The sequence below is a fragment of the Cupressus sempervirens genome, chromosome 5, assembly GCF_028749045.1.
Source record: "Cupressus sempervirens isolate cs-2001-9-10 chromosome 5, ASM2874904v1, whole genome shotgun sequence".
Taxonomy (NCBI): domain Eukaryota; kingdom Viridiplantae; phylum Streptophyta; class Pinopsida; order Cupressales; family Cupressaceae; genus Cupressus; species Cupressus sempervirens.
The window spans coordinates 11,852,903-11,876,750 of record NC_143122.1 but is presented as its reverse complement, the minus strand read 5'-3'; positions in this window follow the sequence as shown (position 1 = coordinate 11,876,750).

The window sequence follows — 23,848 nt, the reverse complement described above, 5'->3', positions numbered from 1 at the left end:
TTAATAGACAAGTGCATGAGTTGTTGTAGAAAGGTTTGATCAAAGAAAGCTTGAGTCCATGTGTTGTACCTATTTTATTAGTAACTAAAAAGAATGGAGAATGGAGAATGTGTACTGATTCTAAAGAAATTAACAAGATAACAATGAAATATAGGTTTCCTATGCCAAGGATGGATGACATAATGGATTTTTTGAGTGGAGCAAAGTATTTTACCAAGATTGATTTGAAGAGTGGCTATCATAAGATCAAAATTAGAGAAGGTGATGAATGGAAGACTACTTTCAAGACAAAAGATGGTTTGTATAAAACGTTGGTTATGCCTTTTGGTTTGACTAATGCACCTAGTACTTTCATGAGGTTGATGAATGAAGTTCTAAAAATATTTTTGGGTAAGTTTGTGATTTTTTATTTGGATGATATTTTGATATTCAGTAAGACTAAGGAAGAACATCTTGAGCATATTAGAAAAGTATTGCAAAAGTTGAAAGAGAAAATGTTATTGATTAATCTGAAAAAAGTGTTCTTTTAAGCAAGAGGAGATTGTGTATTTAGGATTTTTGATTTCAGGTAATAGATTGAAGATGGATCTTGAGAAGGCTAAAGCAATTTTGGAATGGCCTACACTTGAGAATGTGGGTGAGATAAGATCATTTCATGGTTTGGCTAGTTTTTACAGAAAGTTTATAAAGAATTTCAGTGTTGTTTGTAATGCTATGACTGAGACAATGAGAGGAGATAACAAGGAATTCAAGTGGACACATGGAGCTAATAAGAGTTTCCAGACTTTGAAAGAAAAGGTTGTTGAATTACCTATATTGGCTTTGCCTGATTTCAACAAAGTATTTCAAGTTGAATGTGATGCAAATGGTAATGCAAAAGGAGCTGTATTAAGTCAAGGTAAGCTTGTTCCTTTCTTTACTAAAAAGTTGAATGATGATAAAAGGAAGTATTATGTGTATCATCAACAATTTTATTCCATTGTTCAAGCATTGAAGAAATGGAGACATTATTTGATTCCTAAAGAGTTTATGTTGTATACTGATCATAAAGCTTTACAATACTTGGGAAGTCAACATAAATTGAATCGGAGACATATGAAGTGGGTTGAGTACTTACAAAGTTTTACATTTGTCATTAAGCATAAGAGTGGAGTTACTAATAGAGTTGTTGATGCATTGAGTAGAAGACTTTCTTTGTTGATTGAAATGAATGTTGAAATTCTTGATTTTGATGAAATGAAAGAGTTGTATGATGCTGATCCAGATCTTTCTAAGGCATGGAGAGAGTGCAAAGCACCAAATCTAATAAATCACATAAGTAAGTGTGATGAATATTTCATTCAAGAAGGTATGTTGTTCAAAGGCATTTAGTTGTGTATTCCTAGAAGCTCTATGAGGTTGAATCTAATTAAGGAAAAGCATAGTGGTGGATTAGCTGGACATTTTGCAATTGATAAGACAATGAGTTTTTTGAAAGAGAAGTATTATTGGCCACAAATGTATATGGATGTTCAAAAATTTGTAAAGATTTGTGGAGTTTTTCAAGCTATAAAGGGAGTAAGTCAAAATATTAGTTTGTATACACCTATTACTATTCCTAAGAAACCTTGGACTGACATCAATATGGATTTTGTTCTTGGATTGCCTAAGATAATGAAGGGGTATGACTCTATGTTTGTTGGAGTGGACAGATTTTCTAAGATGGTTCTTTTCATACCATGTAAAAAGATATCAGATGCTGAGCATGTTGCTAAACTTTTCTTTAAATAGATGATGAGATTGCATGAATTATCAAGAAACATTATTTTTGACAGAGATAGTAAATTTTGTTGGTTATTTTTGGAAGACTTTGTGGAAGAAGATGGGTACTAAGCTGAACTTTGGTTCTACATTCCATCCACAGATAGATAGTCAGATAGAGGCTGTGAATAGAAGCTTGGGTAATTTGCTAAGATGTTTAGTTGGGAATAAGCCAAGTAATTGGGAGATGGTATTGGAACAAGCTAAATTTTCATATAATAATTCTATGAATAGGAGTACAAGGAAAACACCTTTTGAGAATGTTACTGGAATGCATCCTAGAGGTATATCAAATTTGAGAGATGTTGCTGGTGAAGAAAATAAAAGCACTGTAAGAGAAGAATTTGCTGATTTTATGGAGTCTTTGCATAAGGAAGTGAAGTTGAGGTGGAACAAAGTAATTAGAAGTACAAGGGGAATGCTGATCAATATAGAAGACACCATGATTTTCAAGTGGGTGATGAGGTGATGGTTCATTTGAAGAAAGGAAGATTCCCAGTTGGAACATACAGTAAGCTAAAGATGAATAAATTTGGACCTTGTAAGATCTTAAAGAAGTTTGATAGTGGTAATGCTTATGAAGTTGAGTTACCTGATGACATGGATATATCTCCTATATTCAATATTGTTGATTTGTATAAGTATCATGAGTCAAAGGATGAAGTTGTTGTATCAGAAGATTATCCTAAGAAGAAAATTGAAGAAGTTGAATAGATATTGTATCAGAGAGTTGGCAAGAGCACAAGAGGAAAACATTACTATGAATATTTGGTGAAGTGGAAGAATAGACCTATTGAAGATGCTTCATGGATTTCTCAATTTGAGTTGGATTCAACTCAAATTGCAACCTCTCAATGATTCAAGAGAGTCATTTCTTTCAACCCCAGTTGTCTGATGTAGGAGCTCATCCTAGGTTCCCTTATTATCCTACTCATTTTTGTTCATTCTGCATGTTGGAGCCAACTTACTGTAGCACTCAATTGGAGCTGAGTTACTAGAGCACTCAGTGAGAGTTGAGTTACTATAGCAATTCCTTCTTGTGTTGAGTTACCTAGTATATGTCAAGTGACTCTTCATGTGCCAAGTTACCCAGTGTATGTCGAGTGACCCTTCATGTGCCGAGTGTCAGTATTTTGGATGTGATTTCTATGAGCTGACTCGTAGGATTTTTTATTTATTGTGACATTTATTTTAAGATATTTTTCTTGGGATGTGTCTAGACCATTATTGGGTCGGCCCTCCTCTTATGTAATGTTCTAGAATAATCTATAAGCCAGTTTAGCAAGTATATATAGAGTGTTTAGGCTTAGAGTTAAGCAAGTTTTTGGGGAAGAGGATTAGAGAGCAAAACTAAGAGTGTGAATTCCCAGTTGGATCTTTGAATGTGAATGTATTTGTAATTGGTTGTAACCTAGAAGGCCTTACAGCTAGGCATGTATAAAGATATTTTGATGAATCAATAAAATTATTTCACTCTTCTTCCTCCTTTGGTTGTCATTCCTTGTGTTTCCTTCCATTGTGTTAAATCTTGTAGGGTGGTTTGGATAGCTGGGTGAGCCTTTGGCCCTATTTATTCATCTATTGCCTATGTCAAAACCTGTCTTCCTTTTGAACACCCATATACAACCAACAACTCTCCAGCCTTCAGGGAATGGTACAAGGTCCCATGTGTCATTCCTCTTAAGAGATGACGTCTCTTCTTCCATGGCTATTTTCTAGGACTCTGAATCATTCATACCAATAGCCTCTTCTATAGATCACAATTCATCAATACTAGCATTTGAAAAAAAATACACCCCTAATCAGTAGGAGAATATCCATACCTTTCTAGTGGTTTCCTCTATATACTAAACCTTCAAACAATATTTTCTTCAAGTTCAAGTTCTCCCTCTTCCTCTAATGATTTATAACTCATACAACTCTATTCAACATCTTGTCTTTCTAAGGGCCTTGATTCCACTTTGTCAGGTGTAGCAGGATGTTGAATCACATATTTCTTTTCTTCTATCCATTATGGCTGCACTATAATAGAAGAAGACGTAGTTTCTCAAAAAACAACAATTCTTGAATAAAATATCTTTATTGCAATAGGATCCCAAAGCTTCTATCCTTTCACACTATAAATATATCTGATGAAGATACATTTGACATCTTTTTTGTCCAATCTGCCTACTTATCATTTGGAAAATGAGCCTATGGTTCACAACCAAAAACTCTTAGATGTCTAAGAGAAGGCTTTTGGCCTAACAATGCTTCTATTGGTATCTTATCAATAAAAGCCAATGTAGGAGATCTATTTATTAGGTAACAGGCAGTGGCTACAACTTCAGCCTGGAACTTTTGTTCCTATATCTAGCTCCGCTAAGCATTCTCCTATCCTTCCCCATCAAGGTCTCATTTATTCTTTTTGCAACTCCATTTTGTTGTGTACAATATATAGTCATTTTTTCTCTTTTAATACCCCAAGATTATTTACAAAATGTGTCAAAATTATTCTAGAAATATTCACCACCATTATTAGTTCTCAAAAACTTTATCTTCTTTCTAGTCTTCAACTCAATCATTTCTTTAAATTCTTTGAAATGGCTGAAAACTTTAGCTTTTCTCCTAAGGAAATAAACCCTTGTTCTTCTACTAAAATCATCAATGAAAGAAACATAATAAGATGATCCAGCAATAGAAGGAACATCAACTAGACCAAATACATTTTAATGGATTAGATCCAAAATACATGAGGACTTATTAGAACTTGATTAAAAAATAAATATAGTTTTGTTTACCATAGATACAATCCTCACAAAAGTCAAAATCAAGATTGCAGACATTCAACCCATCAAAAATGTTTTTATTTTTTACATTTTTTAGACCCTTCTCACCTATCTGGCCAAGTCTCTGGTGCCATAACATAGACTTCTCTACTGACAACTTTGATTTTGTAGATAGATGAACCTTGGGTACCCAAAAACTATGACAATCTATTTAAAGAGAAACCCTCTCCTTATAGAACAAAGCAGTCCTTTTAAAAATCTTATTAGAAGTACTATTGCACTCAATTGTTGATGCATCAAGATGGTACAATATACCCAATCTGTCTCCTCTTACTATTACCATAGTAGCTCTTACCATTTTCACACCTACTTTAGAAAACTATACTTGCACACCCGCATCTATTAGTTTGCTACAAATAATAAATTTCCTTCTATTCCTAGGATATGCAAGACACCACCAAATTATCTAATTCTAGCATCAAAAAATTTCACACGAATATGTCCATGACCTACAATATCATGAACTCAATTATCATTTAAATGCACCTTACCATAATCAAACCTTTCATACTTACTAAACCAATTTCTATTAAGATTCATGTGGAAAGATGCACCTCAATCTATTAACCATGCATTGTTACTTGCATGAGTGGCCAAGGCTGCAATGAAAGCATCTTCATCTTCCTTCTCAGACTCACAATCCAAATTTTGTTTCTTCTTCTTCTTTTTCTTTACCTCTTTGCAGTCTTTTTGGAAGTGTCCAGGTTTTCCATAGATCTAATATATTTCCTTGGACTTACTAAGCTATTTTTATGTGCCCTTAACTTTGGATTTAGAGTGGCCATGTTTCTTTTCATTCTTTCCTCTATTTCTTGGTCTTCCTTGAAAACTCAAAGCCTCTATTGCATTTAGAGAGACCTTCCTTCTCATCTCTTTAGAAAGTAGAGAACCAACAATATTATCCATCTTCAAGACAATTGAAGTGCTCCCTATGGCCATGAAAAGGTTGTCCCATGAGTCTGGAAATGAACATAGAAAGATTGTGTACCTTTCTTCTTCATCCATCAACACCTCAATGGAGGTCAACTAAGTCACCAACATATTAAAACTTTCAAAATGCTTAGATATCCATCCACCTTTTTCCATTGTTAAAGAATACAACTTCTTCCTCAAGAAAATCTTGTTCACAAATGATTTCTTTTGATAAATCTTACTTAGCTTCTTCACAGTAGGTTCTTCATGGACATATATCAAAATTGAGTCTACAAGATTCAATTTAATAATACCTATACCTTTTATGTCTATTACATCATATTGTGAAGCTAAAGTTAGATCTACAAGCCTTTGATTATTCTCATCAATTGCATCCCATAGATCCCAAGCAATCAATATATCTTCTATCTTCAGCTTCCACATCTCAAAGTGTGTGCTAGATAACTTCTTTACATCAAACCTTATCAATATGTTTTCCATCCATGAAGTCTTGCAACACAAAAATGAAAACCTCTGCACTAGCTCTCACTCAAACCTTGATTAGCTCAAAAAACCTTTTATGCACCAAATAGAATCAAAATTGGCCAAACTTTGATACCACTTGTAAGGAAGAAAAGGTGCATAGAATCACTTCCTATGCTAATCTTGAGAGGATGATTATGCAACAAAATCTAAGTATTACATATATTCTAGTTGATAAATAAACATGCATAAATGAAACATCGTAATAAACACATAACACAATAATTACCATGGGGAAACCCTTCATCGAGAAAGACCCCACCCTCCAAAACCAGCACAATATATTATCAAATCAAGAAAATTATAATACACTTGCAATGCAAGTTCTTATAGGAGTGCATCACCATAAATCAAACTTTGAGAGACTCCTTCTAGCACCTAGTCTTGCAAAGTAAACTCAATGATCCAAACACCTCCCCAAGCCCTCCTTTTATAGATATTTACAACCTAGGAACTATTTTTGGTTTTACAAAATCATGGGCCAAAACATGGGAAAACCAACCACGTCACATGTTACCCACTTGTCATTTGTAACTCCAAGTGGGAAAACAACCAAGTTAAATTAGAATTTTCGTCCATAATTTTTTCCTCTAGTTTAGACCCCCATAAAAGTCAAAAAATGAGTTTTTTATACTCTAAAAATGACCCTCCTATATTAAACTAGGGACAAGGTGCATTTTGAACAACTCATACAACTTTTTCCAACACATAAACATGTGGAGAACTACCACAAATAAATTCTAGAATTTTCCAAAACAAGGTTGCAATTTTGGGACACAATTCTCAACAATTAGCAGGGATGCAGTGTGTGCTTTTCCATTAGGAATCCATTGTGGTCTTTCTAGTCCATTCATGGGCATAGTGTACCCCCATTTAGCTAATGAGGAATGTAGTGGGTCCTTTCTTGGACCCTATTTTGGATCCATTTCATGGGTTCCATGTGTGGATTGTTCTTGGGTGTTAACTTCTAAGTGGGTCAACTTACAAGAGAAAGTTAATTCATATCCATTTATAAATTGGTCTATTTTATCCATTTTGCATATCATACACACACAATTTCATCTTATACGCACAAGCTCTATCAATTATTAGCTTTCTCTAGCATTTAAGTTTTCAAGCATCCTTCAAACAATTCCTCCATTGAAGATCAAGGATTCAAGCATTCAAGAAATTGAAGGAGTTCATCATCATGATCTCTCTTAATCCATTTAAGCACCTTTGTTACATCTTCTACATCCATTCATCTTCATTCTCAATCCAATTCAATTGGCAAAGAGAGCTTATTGTATTTAATTCAATACATTTAGTTTACATTTTTACAATTCAATTAATTTTAAATCAAGGTTGATTCCTAAATTGGGGCTTGACCAAGGGAAAGCCCCTATAAAAAAACAAAAACCTTTTCTATGTTGGCCCTAATGGAAAACTTAGTGTTGTCTATTAATGCAAAACACTTACTCATTCACAAGAGTTGGTTGGTCAACACTACGACCAAGCCATAATACAATCCAAGATACATAAAGAAGGATACAAGTTAAATATGTGGTGAGGCATATATAGTCACCAACCATTTAAATTTTTACAAAGTATTCATATGGAAAAACACAATATAAGTTGAGTCCTATATAAGTCAAATAGTATAGAGGTTGAAAAAGGTTAAACCAAGCATAGTTCATTTTGTGGGACAACATGAAGAACCAAGCATTACTGAGTGTCATGAAGGTATATGTGTCAAGTTACACAATTTAACTATATGAGTTTGGAAAGGAACATTTAATCTTATTTAAATATTTTTGTTGATCATGAATTATGTTTCTAATTTCGAGGAGCTAATCAAGGATGTAATTATGCATCATTAATCCCTATGCAATGTGATGGACCAATCAGAAAATTGAAAATTTATGTAGTAAAAAGGATGAATTTTCATTTTTGATTGTGATCTAGATGGTTTGTTAGATGGCTAATAAAGGAGTTTTTTAAGGAATAAAATGGTGTTGCGATCTTGTTAGAGGAATTCATGTATACAAAGGTGAATCATTAAGTTGTGAAGGAGTAAGATAACCAAGCAGTGTAATAAGGAGATACTTCAAATCAGTCATAGTAAGTTTATTATAGTTTTGATAAAGAAGATCTATTATCATCATTTTAGTGCAAACTAAAGGATCTAGGTATTGTAACATTCTAACAAGTGTATATGGTGAATCTCTTAACAAAGTGGTCCTAACAAGTCTACTATAAACCTCTTAATAGAGTACTCACTTAATTGTGAAGTTCAATCCTTTTGTAAAGGTAGAATTAACAGTCTTATGAGCTTTTAATAAAGAAGGCCCATCACATCATAGATCATCAAAAGAATCAAAATTGTAGCCCTAATAGGCACTTTATTTCTATAGTAATGAATATTTTGTGGGTTCTATCCCCACCAGATTTTTACCTTCACCTTGGAGGGTATTTGCATTACCAGATCTTGTGTCATGTGTTGATTACTTTTTTATGCATTTATTCTTGTTATTAGATGGTAGATATGATACTAATGTTATTACAAAATGATGCACAGTTAATGCTAAGGAGGTGTGTGGTGAATTAATTTTGAAATGGTTTATGTTTGAAGTGGTAAGAGTTTTAGAAAAAAAAATTGATTCACACCCACCCACCCCACCCCCCCTTCACCCCCCTTACCCCCCACCCTAACCCCTCTTAGCTTCTCACTTTTCATTATATTTCTAATAATTGGTAATAGAGTAGAGTTCTCTAAGGAAATGGTCTAACCACTTGAGAGTTGAAGGTTTTAGAGACAAAACCATACAAATTGGGAAAGGTGGTTAAGAATCAAAAGCTTGACTTGTAGCTTGCATTAGAACTAGATAAAGCTGCAAAGGAGGAACTAAGAAATTCCTTAACAAGAAGGAAGGAAATGGTTGTCAAAAAAAATGACACATAATACCAAGAAGAAAGCATTGAGAACTTATGTGATGAACGGAGATCTAGTGAATCTAACATGTACAAATGGTAGAACTTTGTGAGAAGAACAACGAAATGAATGAAGAAGTAAGATAAATGAAGAAAGAACATGAAGTGAATTTAGTAATACTATGTGAAGTCATGGAGCAAAATAAAAAGACTAAAGAAGATAAGGAAATGGTTGATGAAGACAAGACACAAATGGGTACAAAACTTGATGAAAGGATCACTGAAGTACAAAGATTGACACAATATCAATTTGACATGGTCAATCTATTATTGAGTGACAATAATGAAATAGCTAAAAAGGTGGAAGAGATTAAAAATCAAAGATCAAAGAATAATCAACTAGAAAATGAATTGAGAGCTAAAAAATAAATTATTGAAAGAATGAACAAATATGGAGAAGCCATGAGGAAACTTGATGAATATTTAAGAAAGAAAAAAGAAGACATCATGATACTAATAGATTAGGCTATATTGAGTTCATATAATCTACCAAGAAAGGTGAGTAATCAAAGCATGGAGAACAAAGGAATGGGAAACCAAATAACAAGAAGCCTACATACTATCACTATGGAAAATAAGGGCATACAAATAATATTTGCAAGAGCAAAACTTTTAAGTCCAATCCTAAGACTAATTTTAATGGTTATTGCTTTAATTACAACAAACATGGACATCAATAATATAAGTATAAATCAAATATTAATAAGGCACTATCTACATCAAATTTTGATGGTTATTTCTATACATGTCAAAAGTATGGTCACAAGGCACAAGATTGTAGATCTACTACAAAACATAGTTGGACACCTAAAGGTAAAGGTAATGCAATCAGGAAAGGAAATACAATAAATTTGAATTACAATACATGGGCCTCTTGTTATTTATGTGGAAAAATATGGACATATTGCAACAAATTATGTAAGAATAGATCTTAGAGATAAATTAGGAAAATAGAAGAACTTTGATCTGGTATGCTTTCACTGTTAGAAGGTTGGACACCTAAGTAGAGACTGTAGGAAAAAAACCAACATACAATAATAAAGAGAAAAATGAAAAATAAATTGTTAATGATAAAGAAGTGAGAAGCTAGATGAGACAAACTTCGAAGAAGAAACTAGAAGGATGAACTAGTTGAAATGATGAAGTTGTGATCAACCAATGCAATGAATTAGGCGATTCCAACATCACAAATTGACATAAAGAGGTATGTATGGAACAATATTTCAAATTATCAAATCATAATCCAATTCCTAATATCGTTAGTATGAAAGTCCAAATTAGCATGATATTAGATACATAAGGATAGATACATGCAATGGATGTGTTTGGATGTCAAGTTAAAAAGTTAGTAATGATCCAGTTTCACTATTGAAGTTTGAAAAGTGTTAAAAAACCAAGTGAATTGTTAGGAGATTAAGTTATATATTTGACTGGGTTAAAACTAAAGTTTTTGAAGGGTTACTGTCAAAGCTTGCAATAATGGCTAAGATGGTTGTTATTTACCCACTATGGGTACAAAGCATTAATGAGTCTGTAAAATCAAATTTTTGATGTTTATAGAAAAAAAATTCAATCATTTTGGTGACATTACATTCAAATTTTCAAGAGCATATAGAGCCTGAGTGATTTTTTGAGAGAATTTGAGCAATTTTAAGAAAATTTATTGCATGTCATTAGTGTTTGAAGTGAATTGTGAGCTCTTGAGTTACAACTGAGTAAAGAAGAGTTTTAAGATCAAACCCTAAGTAATGTAATGGTATCTAGTTTTTCTATAGTATATAAGAAAATGAAATCAAAGGTTAGTAGTGTTCAATTGATTAAAAATGAAGCATGTAATGCACCTAAGTTTAAGGAATATCCTAAGATTGTGGAGAAGTGAGAATCTTTTGGAGCCCTATCCTTAGTCCCACCAAGATTCATTATAATTTATGATGTGAGATCCTAAATTAAATGTGTAAAATTAGAGAAGTTGGACATATTGAGTTAAGAAGTTCTTATGAGAAGTTATGCATTGATTGTAAACTGAAGGAAGAACACAAATATATTGCTAAGAAGGGGTTAACAATTTCCCTAAATTCTCCTAGGGGTTTCAAAATTGAATGGGTAAAGGTTGTACTTAGTCAAGTATACAACATCACAATATGTTTGGAAGGTGGACCAATTGATATCACTAGGAAGATCATTCATCGAGTCAGTATAGACCCTATCACAGACAAGGTTAAGATAATTTTTTTCTAGAGAAAAGATTTTATTGAGGCAAACACATAAGCATTATGGAATAAGCGATGTGTGACTATTTCTATTATTATAGATCTATAAAATGAGTTTGGAGTGAGGGTCATTGCATATAAATTCTATGAGTCTAGCCAACTAGATAGTGTACCCTATGTTTTTATAGATTTTCTATGGGAGATAGTTAAGAAGGATCAAAACTATGACCTTTTTGACTTACAAATGAGGTATTTGGATGAGAACTTGGAGAGCACTAAAAATGAAAAAGCAACATGTCTAAGTTTGGATCATTACTTTTTTTTAGTTTTCTTTATGTTCAAAATTCTATGCCCACCACTGGTGATGTCACTTGGAACAAAAAGGAGTAAATAACTCAACAAATAAATGAGTTCATTAATTAATTAGGAGACAACTTTGAGAAAGTGATGGATGGTTACTTTGAGGAATTCGAACAAAAGATGAAGAATACATCAAGGAATCCTAAATCCTTAGCAGAAATATACTATGATGATGTATGTTTCTTAGTGGACACTGATAGAATATACATTCATGTAGTTATCCCTAGGATTGCATGGTTGAGGCCATCAAGATATGAGATAAACATTGATGTAGCTATAACTGCAAGAATTACATTATTAGTTGAACCTATTGACAATGATGTTGAGCCATTTAATAGGTATGAGAAAACTAAAGCGAAGATCACAGTGTAGATCAATGCTCCTAAGATAGAAATGAAGTGAAAGGGAATCATAGAAAACTTTGATAGAAAATTTGGTGAAGGGGCCAAGAAAGAAGCACTATTTTAGATCATCGATGAAAAAGGTGATATTGAATCTAATGAAAATAGTCAATTCAGAGTTGCAATGCACAAGACACCACAACTAGTAGATGAGGACAAAAGTACAAAGGTGTGTCACCTTTCAAGCTAACTCATCAGAATGAATGAATTTGAGTATTTCTTTCTAAATTAATTTTTTTCAAATATATGATCTTGATAAATTCATTCTAGCTAAGTTATATATGTTCTCGCACTTTTCCAATTGGAAATGTCTATTAAATGCATGTTTTATACTAGTTTGTGTCCACAATATCTTAAGAAACAAAATTATTTATGAAAATTAAAGTTTCAATAACTCTTACTTTTTGTAATGATTCTTTTTAATAACATATAAACACCATTTTATAGAGCTAAAAGTTAAGAATATTCTCATATAGAGTTTATAATGTTTTACTTAGGCATAGTATATTGTAACTATAAAATACAAGTATGCATTTTAACACTCAAGAAGATGTTTAATTTGAGAAAGAAAAAAATAGTAAATTTTATAATAAAAAATTAAAAATCATATAATGTTCTAGAGGAAAGAGTACTCTTCAAAAATGTATAATTTTTCTTTTGGTTGGAGTAGATTTATTGTGGAAAATGTGGTCGGAGATGAAAATTATCAATTTCAAGTGAGCTGACATTTGAATTGTTATAAAAGAAAAAATATATGTCAAAAGACAATTTTTGTTTTTGATTGGTCTATCTATATATTTCATCTATAACATAATCTAAGATCAAAGGGAAAAAGGTTTATTTCCATATAGGTTTGTAGTGGAAACTAGACCCCTCATTTTCAACATTTCTTAGCAACTAAAAAATCATTCTTAAAAATTAGGAAAATCTATCAAATATTGTTCCAAATAATCATTAAAAATAATAATCCTAAACTTCACCCAATTCTACATATTTCAAAAATTTACATAATTTAAAAATTATAAATAATAACAACAATTTTATGTCATTGAAGTTAAATAATTATGCTTTTGTTAATCTTTTCCTTTATAAAAGGGTGGCACAGGTTTGTGCTTTTACCCATGAGTTTTGTGAAAATATTAGGGGCAATGCAGGTATGGTAGGTTTCAAATTCATTAAGTGTGATAGATTTGATAGGTAGTTTTGGATATGATGTCTAATTCCAAGTATACACTTTTGGAGCTAGGTAACTTGATACCTAATGAGCTGTGTAATAAAATTGATGAGAGGTGGAAATGTGCTTTACAAAATGAGAGGCAAAAAAAAGATGGAACACTTGCCAATGTCATGCCTAAGCTAAGTAAAAACTAGATTTCTAAAACCATGAGTCAATAAAACACTAAATTTATTCCTAAGAGAAGAGCATTTTTTATTATGTAAAGAAAAGTGGAGAATGTAGTGGAAGAGAGTAAAACAATATGGAAAAAGTCTATGGATTAATGATTCATGATGAAAACAAGGATGAGGGAGAGAAACCGGGGCATGAGACTATTGAATTAGATAAAAAAATAGATCTCAATGATGATATGGTTCAACAAGGTGGAGAAAAAATTGAAACATTAACAATTGAAGATGAACTAGAGGGAAGTCTAGTTAAAGATGTGACAAATGAAGGAAATTTAGTAGGTGAACCAAAAAAGAATAGTGTTATGTTGACCAAGCTAGAGAAGGAGGAGGAAGCTCCATTACTAATGTCAACACATAAAATTTTATTGAATCCAAATCTTGTGTTCAAACAAGCCAATACCATCCTAAGATTAGTACATAGGTGAGAACTCAATACATAGACCTAGCACCTATTACTCCAATTGTTCCTACTATTTTACTAAGTTTGGATGTTATTCAATGAGATGTGAATGTTGGTAAAGTTGAACAATAGAGTCAGTCAACTATTGAAGGAGAAGACACCTAAGGACAAGAGTAGAAAAATTATTCCACAAAGGGAAATGTAAATATACAAGGTGAGAAGAATGAGAAGAGTCAATAAGATAAAGAAGATAAATCTTCTACTAGTGAAAGATCAAGTTCCTTAGGAATTCTACAAGAGGGAGCAAAGGGGGTAGGATAATAGAGTTCAACTAGTCAACTTAAAATTAGTGATGAAAAGGAGAAGGGAAGCAAATAAAAGGAGACCAAGAAAGATGAGGAGCCTAAGAAGGCTAAGGAGACAAGAGAGGAACTAAAAAGGTCAAGTCTGTAAGATCTTGTACATGAACATCAAACTATGTCGAGTTGCAATGCGCATGATTCAAAAGGGAAGAGATTGAAGAAAAAGGATAAGCAATCATCACAAACCATGAAGGGTATCGTATTACTCTTTATGAATATATTTTTATTCCTAATTGGGACACATCTAAATTTATTTTTGAGAGAATAAGAGTACCCAGTGACTTTCTAGATAGAAAGGCCAAGCAGGAGGACATGAGAAAAGAGCATTAGGAAAGACATGTATTATATGACATCAAGGGTATATTTCTTGATACCATTTTTGTAGATAATTTAGATGAGAAGGCCCCTATAATTGAACATCTATTGAAGACTATTCACAAGATGAATGACCCTAATATAGATACTCAAGAGAAATTCATGCGATGGTCAGAAAGAAATGTTGAAAATAGAGTATTGGTGAAGGTTGGAACTAAGATTGCAATTAAGAAGAATGAGCTCTTCAATCCAATTACTAATTTGGAGCAATTAGTTACTAGTTCAAATATATTATTCTTGAAAATATGCAATGTTACAATGTTTACAAAGGATAAAATGGGTAAAATTGATGCAAAATTATACAAGTGGGGATCATATTTAAACTTGGATCCTAGTTCCACTTTAATGTATATTTCAAAGATCAAAAATCTGTAGGATAAATAATCAGAGTTGTTACAAGATGAGTGAAATCATATAAATGAGGTTACCTCTATAAAAGAACTATTATTACCTCATTTGGAAGTAATGCAAATATATTTAAAGGTTGCAAAGGATCTCATACAAAGTCAAAAAGTGTCTATAGAAGATAACATGGTGGATCTTATAGCCAAATTAAAGCTTGAGAGGCAACTTCTTAAGACACTCAAGAATAACTAGGATAAAATAATGGCTATTATGATGAGATTGCACTACCCATTGTTATTAAGTTTTGTATAATCCACAAGCCATAATTAAATGTCACTACTTGGCATAAATGAAAACAATTAGAGGAAAATGTATATGATCAAGTATAAAGGGGAAAATATGTATGAAGAAATGAAAGGAAGAAATAGAGTAATCAAGAGGTAGAGGTGAACAAAAAAAGTTTTCAACATACAAGTTACAACATACTATGTACTGACTAATCTATAGGTATGGAGTGTATCTTAAGGGGAAGTAAATGTTTTGATGTATTTTTATGTCATATTTTGGGCATGATAAGTATGTTTGCCACTAATGCCAAAGGGGGATATTGTTGACCCTAAAGGTAATCTTAGTATTTCATGTTAGTGCAAAATACTTAGTCATTCACAAGGCATAGTTGGTCGGTCAACATTGCTATCGAGCCACAATGCAAGATGAGCTACATAAAGTAGTATACAAGTTCAGTATGTGCCAAAGCAAATATAGTCATCCAACATTTTATTTATTGTGAAGTTATCTAGAGGGAAATATATCATATTATCCAAGTCCAATATAAGCTAGGCAGTTTAGAGGTAAAAATAGTTTAAGCTAAGTATAGTTCATTCTAAGGGATATCATGAAGAACCAAGCACGATCAAGCATTAAGAAAGTGTAAGTGCTAAGTTAAGTATTTTGAGTATATGAGTTTGGAATGGAGCATAATCTTACGTAAACTATTTTTTTAAGCATGAATGGTGTTTCTAAGTTTGAGGAGCTAATCAAGGAGGTAATTATGCCTATGATTATGCATCATTAATCCCTATTTAGTGTGTTGCACCAATCACAAAAATATAAAAGTCAAATGGAAAAAAAGTATGAATGTGGATCATTGATTACGATCTAGAAATTTTGTTAGATGGCTATAAAAGATGGGTTTCAAGATAGCAAATGGTGTTGTGAGCATGTTAGAAAAATTCATGTATGTAAAGGTGAATCAATCAGCTATGTAGGACTAAATAAATTGAGCATTGTAGTAAGGAGATACTACAAAGCATTCATAGTGAGATTATTAAATTTTGGATGGAGAAGATTTGTTATCAGCATTTTAGTGCAAAATGAAGGATCACAGTTTTGTTAATTGCTAACAAGTGTCTCAGATCAATCTCTTAATAGAGTAGTCCTAACAAATCTATTGTAAATCTCTTAAATAAGTACTCACATAATTGTGAAAATAAATCCTTTTTAAAGGTACACTTAATAGTCTTATTAGATTGTAAAAGAGAATACCTTTCACAATGTAGATGATTAGAAATGATCAAAATTATAGCCCTAAAAGACACTTTACTATTGTGGAAGTGAATTTTTTTTGGTTATCATTTCTAGTGCAATATTACCTTCACATTGGAGGGTTTTTGCACTACCAGATCTTGTGTCATGTTTTGATTACTTGTTTATGTGCTTATGGTAGATAGGATATTACCTATTATTGCAAGATGGTGCATGATTCAGGTTAATGAGGTGCATCATGAATTTAGTTTGAAATGTTTTATGTTTGAAGTGGTAAAAATTTTAGTGATCCTGATTTACCACCCACCCCCTCTTAGCATCTCATTTTCCCATTAGATTTGAAACATTCTAGTGTAGTTTTTAGATCTCTACTTGGTAAATAGATTGCAAATTTGGGTATTCTTTTTTATCATTATGTACAACTGGGAAATTAGAATCAGGGCTAGACAGAGTTGAGAAAAATCACAGAGGTCACATAAAAGTAGATCAAGGTCGCATAGGTCACAGTTGTGAAAAATTCACCCCTACCAAATCACCAAATAAATTTTGGATTTTTCATATTTTAGCATTTTAGGCCGAAATCCAGTGCTATTTATCTACTTGTTACATTTACATACATTTTCTTAGCTCTCATTAGGTCTAATAATTTGGAGAACATTTTCATCTTTTCCCTTATAATTCTATTCACTAATATCAAGCTTGCATTGGCACTACTTTCCCACTTGGCTACTACTAATCTTTCTAAAATCTAGTCTTTTAAAATTGGAAATGAAAGGGTCAATTTCCTTGACTTTCTCTTTTAGTTGTGTAAGTGTGGTTATGTGATGAACTTAGGTATTATTTCCTTGATTCACATTCCCTCTTAACACTATGCTTCATGAGATTATTCAAGATGTTCAAGCTAACAAGGGAGAATATATCACAAATGAATTTAAGGATGAACTATTATATTTTTTTAGTTTGGTCTATACTAATGGGGATATTTACATCCCACAATGATGTTAGTAATCTCATGTATAATTTGGATGTAAATTATCTAGTCTAACTAAAAATTTAAAATGTCAGTATTGCAATGCTCTATAAGAAGAATTCTTTAGATCTAGGTGATTTGTCAAAGAAATCACCTCTACTTTTATTGCCCTTACTCCTAAGAAAGTTGGAGCCATAATTGTGAATGAGTATCTACCTATTGACTTGTATAGTTTAGTATATAAAGTGCTCTTTGAAGTGTTGATTATTAGATTATTGGCTCTCCTTTCTTCACTCATCTCTCTAAAGAAAAATGCCTTTGTGCCTAGACATCAAATCTTGGATTCCATTATCAAAGTTCATGAAGTCATTCACTCAACTCCTTGTTCTAAATCTAAAGTTTTATTAGTTAAACATCACCTTTCAAAGGTCTATGATCATGTGGATTGGAACTTCTTGTTCAAAATCTAAACATCATTTGGTTCCTGTAATTAGTTTATTTAACATGTTCATCAACTGATCTCAACTTCTTCTACTATGGTGCTAGTTAATGGTTCTTCTTTCATCTTGTTTACTCCTTCAAGGGGATTGAGGCAGGGAGATCCTATATAATTGGTCATCTTTTCTCTAATGGATAAATCGTTTGCCTACCTCTAGCAATATGGAATTTCTTTAGGTTTTCTTAAGGGGTTGAAACCTTCTTCTAAGAATTTGGTGTGCTTGCATGAATTGTTTGTTGATTACACAGTCATTACGGGACAAGCTTTGATCAAGGTGGAAAAAGTGTGTAAAAAATTTATTTAGACAAATTCTTCTACTTCAAGCTAGCTTATTAACTAGAAAAGAGTTCTCTCTTCTTCATAAAAAATCCTATTGCTACACAAAGAAGAATTTCTAGAATCCTAGAATGTTAGATTAGGACCCTCTCAACCTCATATCTTGGCTTTCCCCTTGGCTTAAAACCTCTTGACTCTTTTTGTTAATCCCTTGTTGACAAATTTCAAAAAAAATTGGCTGATTGGAAAGGTTCTCTCCTTGGTCAAGATGGAAAATTGTAGTTGATTAAGTCTACTCTTTAAATTCTTTTAGTATATGACCTTATGTTGTTAAAAATCTTGGGAAGTTCCATGAAGGCATTGAAAGAATTCAAAAATATTTTCTTTGAATAAGTATAGAAGAAAAGACAATATGGGTCCTTGTTTCCCAGGACTTGCTTTGTAGACCAAAAAAAGTAGGGGATTTGGGATAAGATCTATAAAAAATATGAACCACACATTTATGGCTAAGAAAGTTTGGCATATTTATAGAGAAACAAAAGATTGGAATAGTATTATGTGTAGAAAATACTTAAAATATTTTCTTATGTTAGGAAAATTTCTTTTAAATTAGGAAAGATTTTTCAAGTTTTATATTTTGGAAGGGCATCTAGAAAGATAAAGCAACTCCCAAACTTAAAGCCAAAGGGAAGGGAGAAAATGGTCAGACTATTGGTTTGTAGAATGATTGTTGGCTTTCAGATAAATATCTTTCTTTAGTTGTTGGCTCAAATCCAATTATTGAGAGATGTGTTCAAATGTATGGATAATCCAAGTTTGGTAATTACTAGAGAGGTGGTCAATGGGTGAGAATTTGGGAAATCATTTTTAAATTAAAAGCAAATCAAACTAGGCTCAATGCAATTATTATTCAGTTAGGCATTGAGAACTCTTTGATTTGGGATAGATTTCCTTCAGGGGTTTTCTCTATTTCCTTAATTGTCGAAGATTTTCAAGTAAGTGTAGCTCTCCCTCTATTTGGACCTCTATTTGGAATAATAAGCTCATTCAAAAAATTAACCTTTTTTAGTGGTTATCCCTGCAAGAAAATATTCTAAGGTTGGACAATCTCAGCAAAAGAGGTATGTGTTTATGTAATAGGTGTTTTCTATGATCATCCTAGGTTGAATCAGTTAATCTTTTTTTATTTCTTGTCAATTTTCCTACAATGCTTGGATGGATGTTTTTAAAATTTTGAATTTGAGATAGACCATACCTAAGAACATTAGGGGTCTTTGGCAAATGTTAAAGTCTCTAGATGCATGTTTCCCTCATGTTATCTAGCATCTTTAGAAGGAAATGAAAAATAGGGTTTCTTCAAGGATATAGCTCAAACTCATTCCTTAATTGATCATCAAATTAAGAAAAGTATCACTAAAAATCTTAGTACTATGTAAAAGGAAAAGATGAACTTCAATGCCATTGGTGATTTAAGTAGAAAGAAGGTTCTAGATGTAGTGGTTAAAAGTAAAAGGGAAAATGTAAGATGGGATTTACCTCTAATGGGATGGATTAAGATGAACTTTGATGGAGCTGCAAAGTGAAATCTATGTCCAGTTGTTTGTAGTGCTATTATTAGGGATGATCAGAGAAAAATAATAAAAATGATGGTGATCACTCTTGGTATTCAAACAAACCACTTGGAAGAAGAAATGAGTCTTCTTCATGGGATAAAAGTGGTTAGTGATATCAAGGATAAGGGAATATGGATAGAAGGGGATTTTTTATATATACCAAATTATCCATCCAATGCTATAGTTGCTTCTTGGTCCATTAAAAGTGCTATCAAGGAAAAAAAAAGTTTTATATTTAGAGAAGAAAACAAGGTTTTTGACTCACTTGGAAATATGGTGGTTAAAAAGTGATTCATCTCATTTTGGATTCATGAGGATGAAATTAATTATAAAACAAAGGCACTTATTAATCATGAGAAGGCAAGAAGTAAAAAGGGATCATTTTACTTATTTTTATTGAGAGCAGAATCACTTTAGAAAATGAAATTTAATAATTTTGGAAAGTGTTCGAGTTATAAAAGTGTGATACTAAAAGCATCACACATATTATGGGTCATTTTAGTTTTTTTTCTTCTTGAAGACATTTATTTTCCTAAGAATATTTTAGATATTTTGGCTTTGCAACTTGCTAACATGGGTAGGAAATTCAGAAGAAGGGAACCAAACATTTTGATAAATGGAGGAAGGAAAAGGAATTGTTGGAAAATTTGGTTGAAGGGAGCTTGACTCCATACATGGGAAAAATGAAAATGGAAAAATGGAAAAATTGGAAGTCATAGATATGTTATTGAAAGGATAGAATAATGGCAAAGTTAACCTAGGTGGGAGGAAATTAGAGTTCAATATAGTGGTAATGGCAGAAATAATGGGGCTCTCAATGATAAAGATAAGAGTTTTTTTTCACAACATAAAGTATTCAGAACTGGCAAGTATTGAAATTTCCAAAAAGTACAAATGGTAAACTAGTTAAAGGGGAGGGTGGTATTTATGTTGTGTTATCAAGTCACTTTGGTGACATGTTCTTACTACTACAATGGAACATATTTTTCTTGATAGGAGATACAATAATGCTCAAACCTACCACTTTGTTCTTCTTAATAACTTTAGATATAAAAAAGGGTGGTTTTTTCCTTCTATATGTTTTGATCATTGTCTCATAGTATTAATGCTTTAAGGTATAATCCCAACAAACCCATCTTGTGTGAGGATTTGATGAGGATGATTGACAATTATGTGAAAAAAATCGTTCACGATCCTGTTTGGAGGAAGATTTTGGAACATAATGGTAAAATGGTAGGTTTGAGGGAAAAGAAGGCAAAGGTAAAAGAATTTTAGGGAAATTAAGAGGAAGAACAATAAGGTAAATTATGCATAGCTTTTCTTAAAATATGAAGAAGAAAGTGAATGCAAAGAAGAGAAAGAAGTGATTAAGAGGAAGGGGAAAGTGGAGTTGAAATAGAAAATTTAGATGAAGTTAAAAATTATGAATCCACGGAAATATTGTTTGGGGTAGTAATGTCCTGGTTTCCCCTTCCTCTCTATATTCAATTCAAAATGAGATGATTTCTCTTATGGTATTAAAATAAAATGAAATTTAAAATACTCAGGATGAGATCAGTTCTCCAATGGTAAGCAAAGAAAATGTAATTCAGACCCCTCAATGGAGAGGATCCAAAAGAAGCCATTAGGCTTGTTAACTATGATGAGTTGGTTGAGCATGACTTATTCATCTCTCTACAAGATGCTAAAGGTAAGGTGACTAAAGAAATGTCTCACAGCCTAAAACAAAATGAAAAAAGGGACAAGTCTTTCTTGGAGGAAAATGAAAAGAGAAAGGAAAGGATTCCAATGATACACATTGTTGATGAAAAGGAGTTCAATTTAAAGCTTACAGAGTAAGATATCAATGATTTGGCCATCGACCCTCCTCATGGTATTTGTAAACTACAAAAGAGATTTATTTCTACTAACTCAGATTGGATAAATGGGAATTCCATTCTATCAAAATGTTGAACTTAAAATGTAAAGCTCTTGAAGAGAAAATTGAGGAGATGTGGGGTAAAGAAAAAGAGAAAGGATAGAAAGAGAATGGGGTGGAGCACAAGGGGAATCTGGACATGGTCAAACAAATGAAGAGAAAAATTAGTAAAATGGAAAATCTGACAAGAGATGCATTGATTAGATGCTATTATTTTCTTGAGGCTACCGTAGACTATATGAAGAGGGTGTTGTGTAACTCAAGGTAGGGCAAGGAGGTGAAGCTAGTGCTCAACTTGGAGGAAGCTAAAATGGAAGAGGTGGATGCTAGTCCTGGAAAATGTACTTGGTCCAATACCAAGAAGAAGTAGAAGAAAGAGACCCAAACTGAAAAAGAAGACATCAAAGAGGTCATAAAGAAGATCAAAACCACTCATCAAGAGCTAAAAGAATAGGTGGAAGAATTAATCTATCCTCTACTTCCTCTTTCTTGCCTCTTTTTTAGTTTTTCTCTAGTTAGACTATTAGTTTCTTAGATCATGTTTGTTTTTTGTTGGCTCTAGCTAAGTTATATTGCCTCTTTTTCATTTTTTCTCTAGTTAGACTATCAGTTTCTTAGATCATGTTTATTTTGTGCTGACTTTAGCTAAGTTCTATTGTTTGTGATTGTAGGTGTGTATTTTGGTCAAGACACTATTTCATTTAGGGGTTTAAGATTTAAATCCTTTTTAAAAACTTTTGGGGTCTCATGTCCCTATAAAAAACTTGTTTTATCCCTTTATTTTGAGTAAGAGGGATATCAAGACTAGAAAAATGGAATATGATATTTTAGAGAGATAAAGTATATAACATTGCAATAACTAAAAATTGAATATAAGAGTACTCATTTTTTGAAATCAATGCAAAGAGCTAGCATTTTTATATCCCAAGTAAAGGTTTGAAAGGTTATCTATTCTAATTAGTCTCTTGGAATCTTCGACTCCATAATCAATTGTCATTATTGTAATTCTTATGCTAAAAAGTTGTTTCTTCTTCATTTTAGTCTGATTATCAAGAAATTTATGAACACTAATTGTCTCTAGATTGTTTTCTAATTAGTTTTCTACTCAAGAAATTAAATTGAAATGGGCTAGTAAATGTGTGTGAACTTAACATTTTATGCATTAATAGCATTTGGGTGGATGATGGTGTGTGAGATATACACTATCATAGAGGATTGTATACGTGCTTAGATAAGAGATACTCATTTCCATTTTGAGGGTCATTTGGACTTGATCTTCTATAAAATGCCTTAATCCTAAAATATAGGTTAAGGTATAGGTCTACACACCTTGGTTCTACCAAGACAAATGTGTAGGGGAAATTGATCATTGATACTTCTTGTTTGTTTGCCAAAGCTAATTTACAAAGTTTTTGCAAAGCAGCTAGATATCTTAGATTTCCAATCCATGGCTTTTAGAAACAAGATGGTGTGTGTATAGAGTCGAAGCATCCAAACCATCACTATCGAGAAACTAGCCTCTTGTACCTCCACCTACATCCACTCAAATACACTCTAAAAAAAAAAAATCAATAGCTTAGTATCTAAATCGTAATAAAATAAAATATCATCATATATGTGTAACTCTATTACATCAAATTAATAAACAATTCATCAATATTTGTATACCACTATACCAATTATGGGACATCATGATAAAAATAAAATCATTTTATAAATTCATGTAAAATTAACATGGAAAATGTTCTCTAAAGGTTGAAAATATATTGAAATTATTTTAGTTAGAAAGACAAAAAGTATGTCGATATACCAACATAAGTTGATTCCAAGAAGAAATAGTCAACAAATTCTAGATGTTGCTAGAAACTCCTACAAAATATGAGTCTTAAGGGGTAAGTCATGACATCTTCCTTTGTCATTAAATATTGCTATGAAATGTCAAAATATATGATCAAAATGGATGATGAATCACAATAAATTGACTCTTTTTAATCATCTAATTATTGTTTTGAAGAAAATAATGAGTAGGCAATATCCCCTTCCAACATCTTGATGGAAGTGTAGTGTTTTGCTGCATTTGATCTTCATATGGATAACATGCATGCACAAAAATT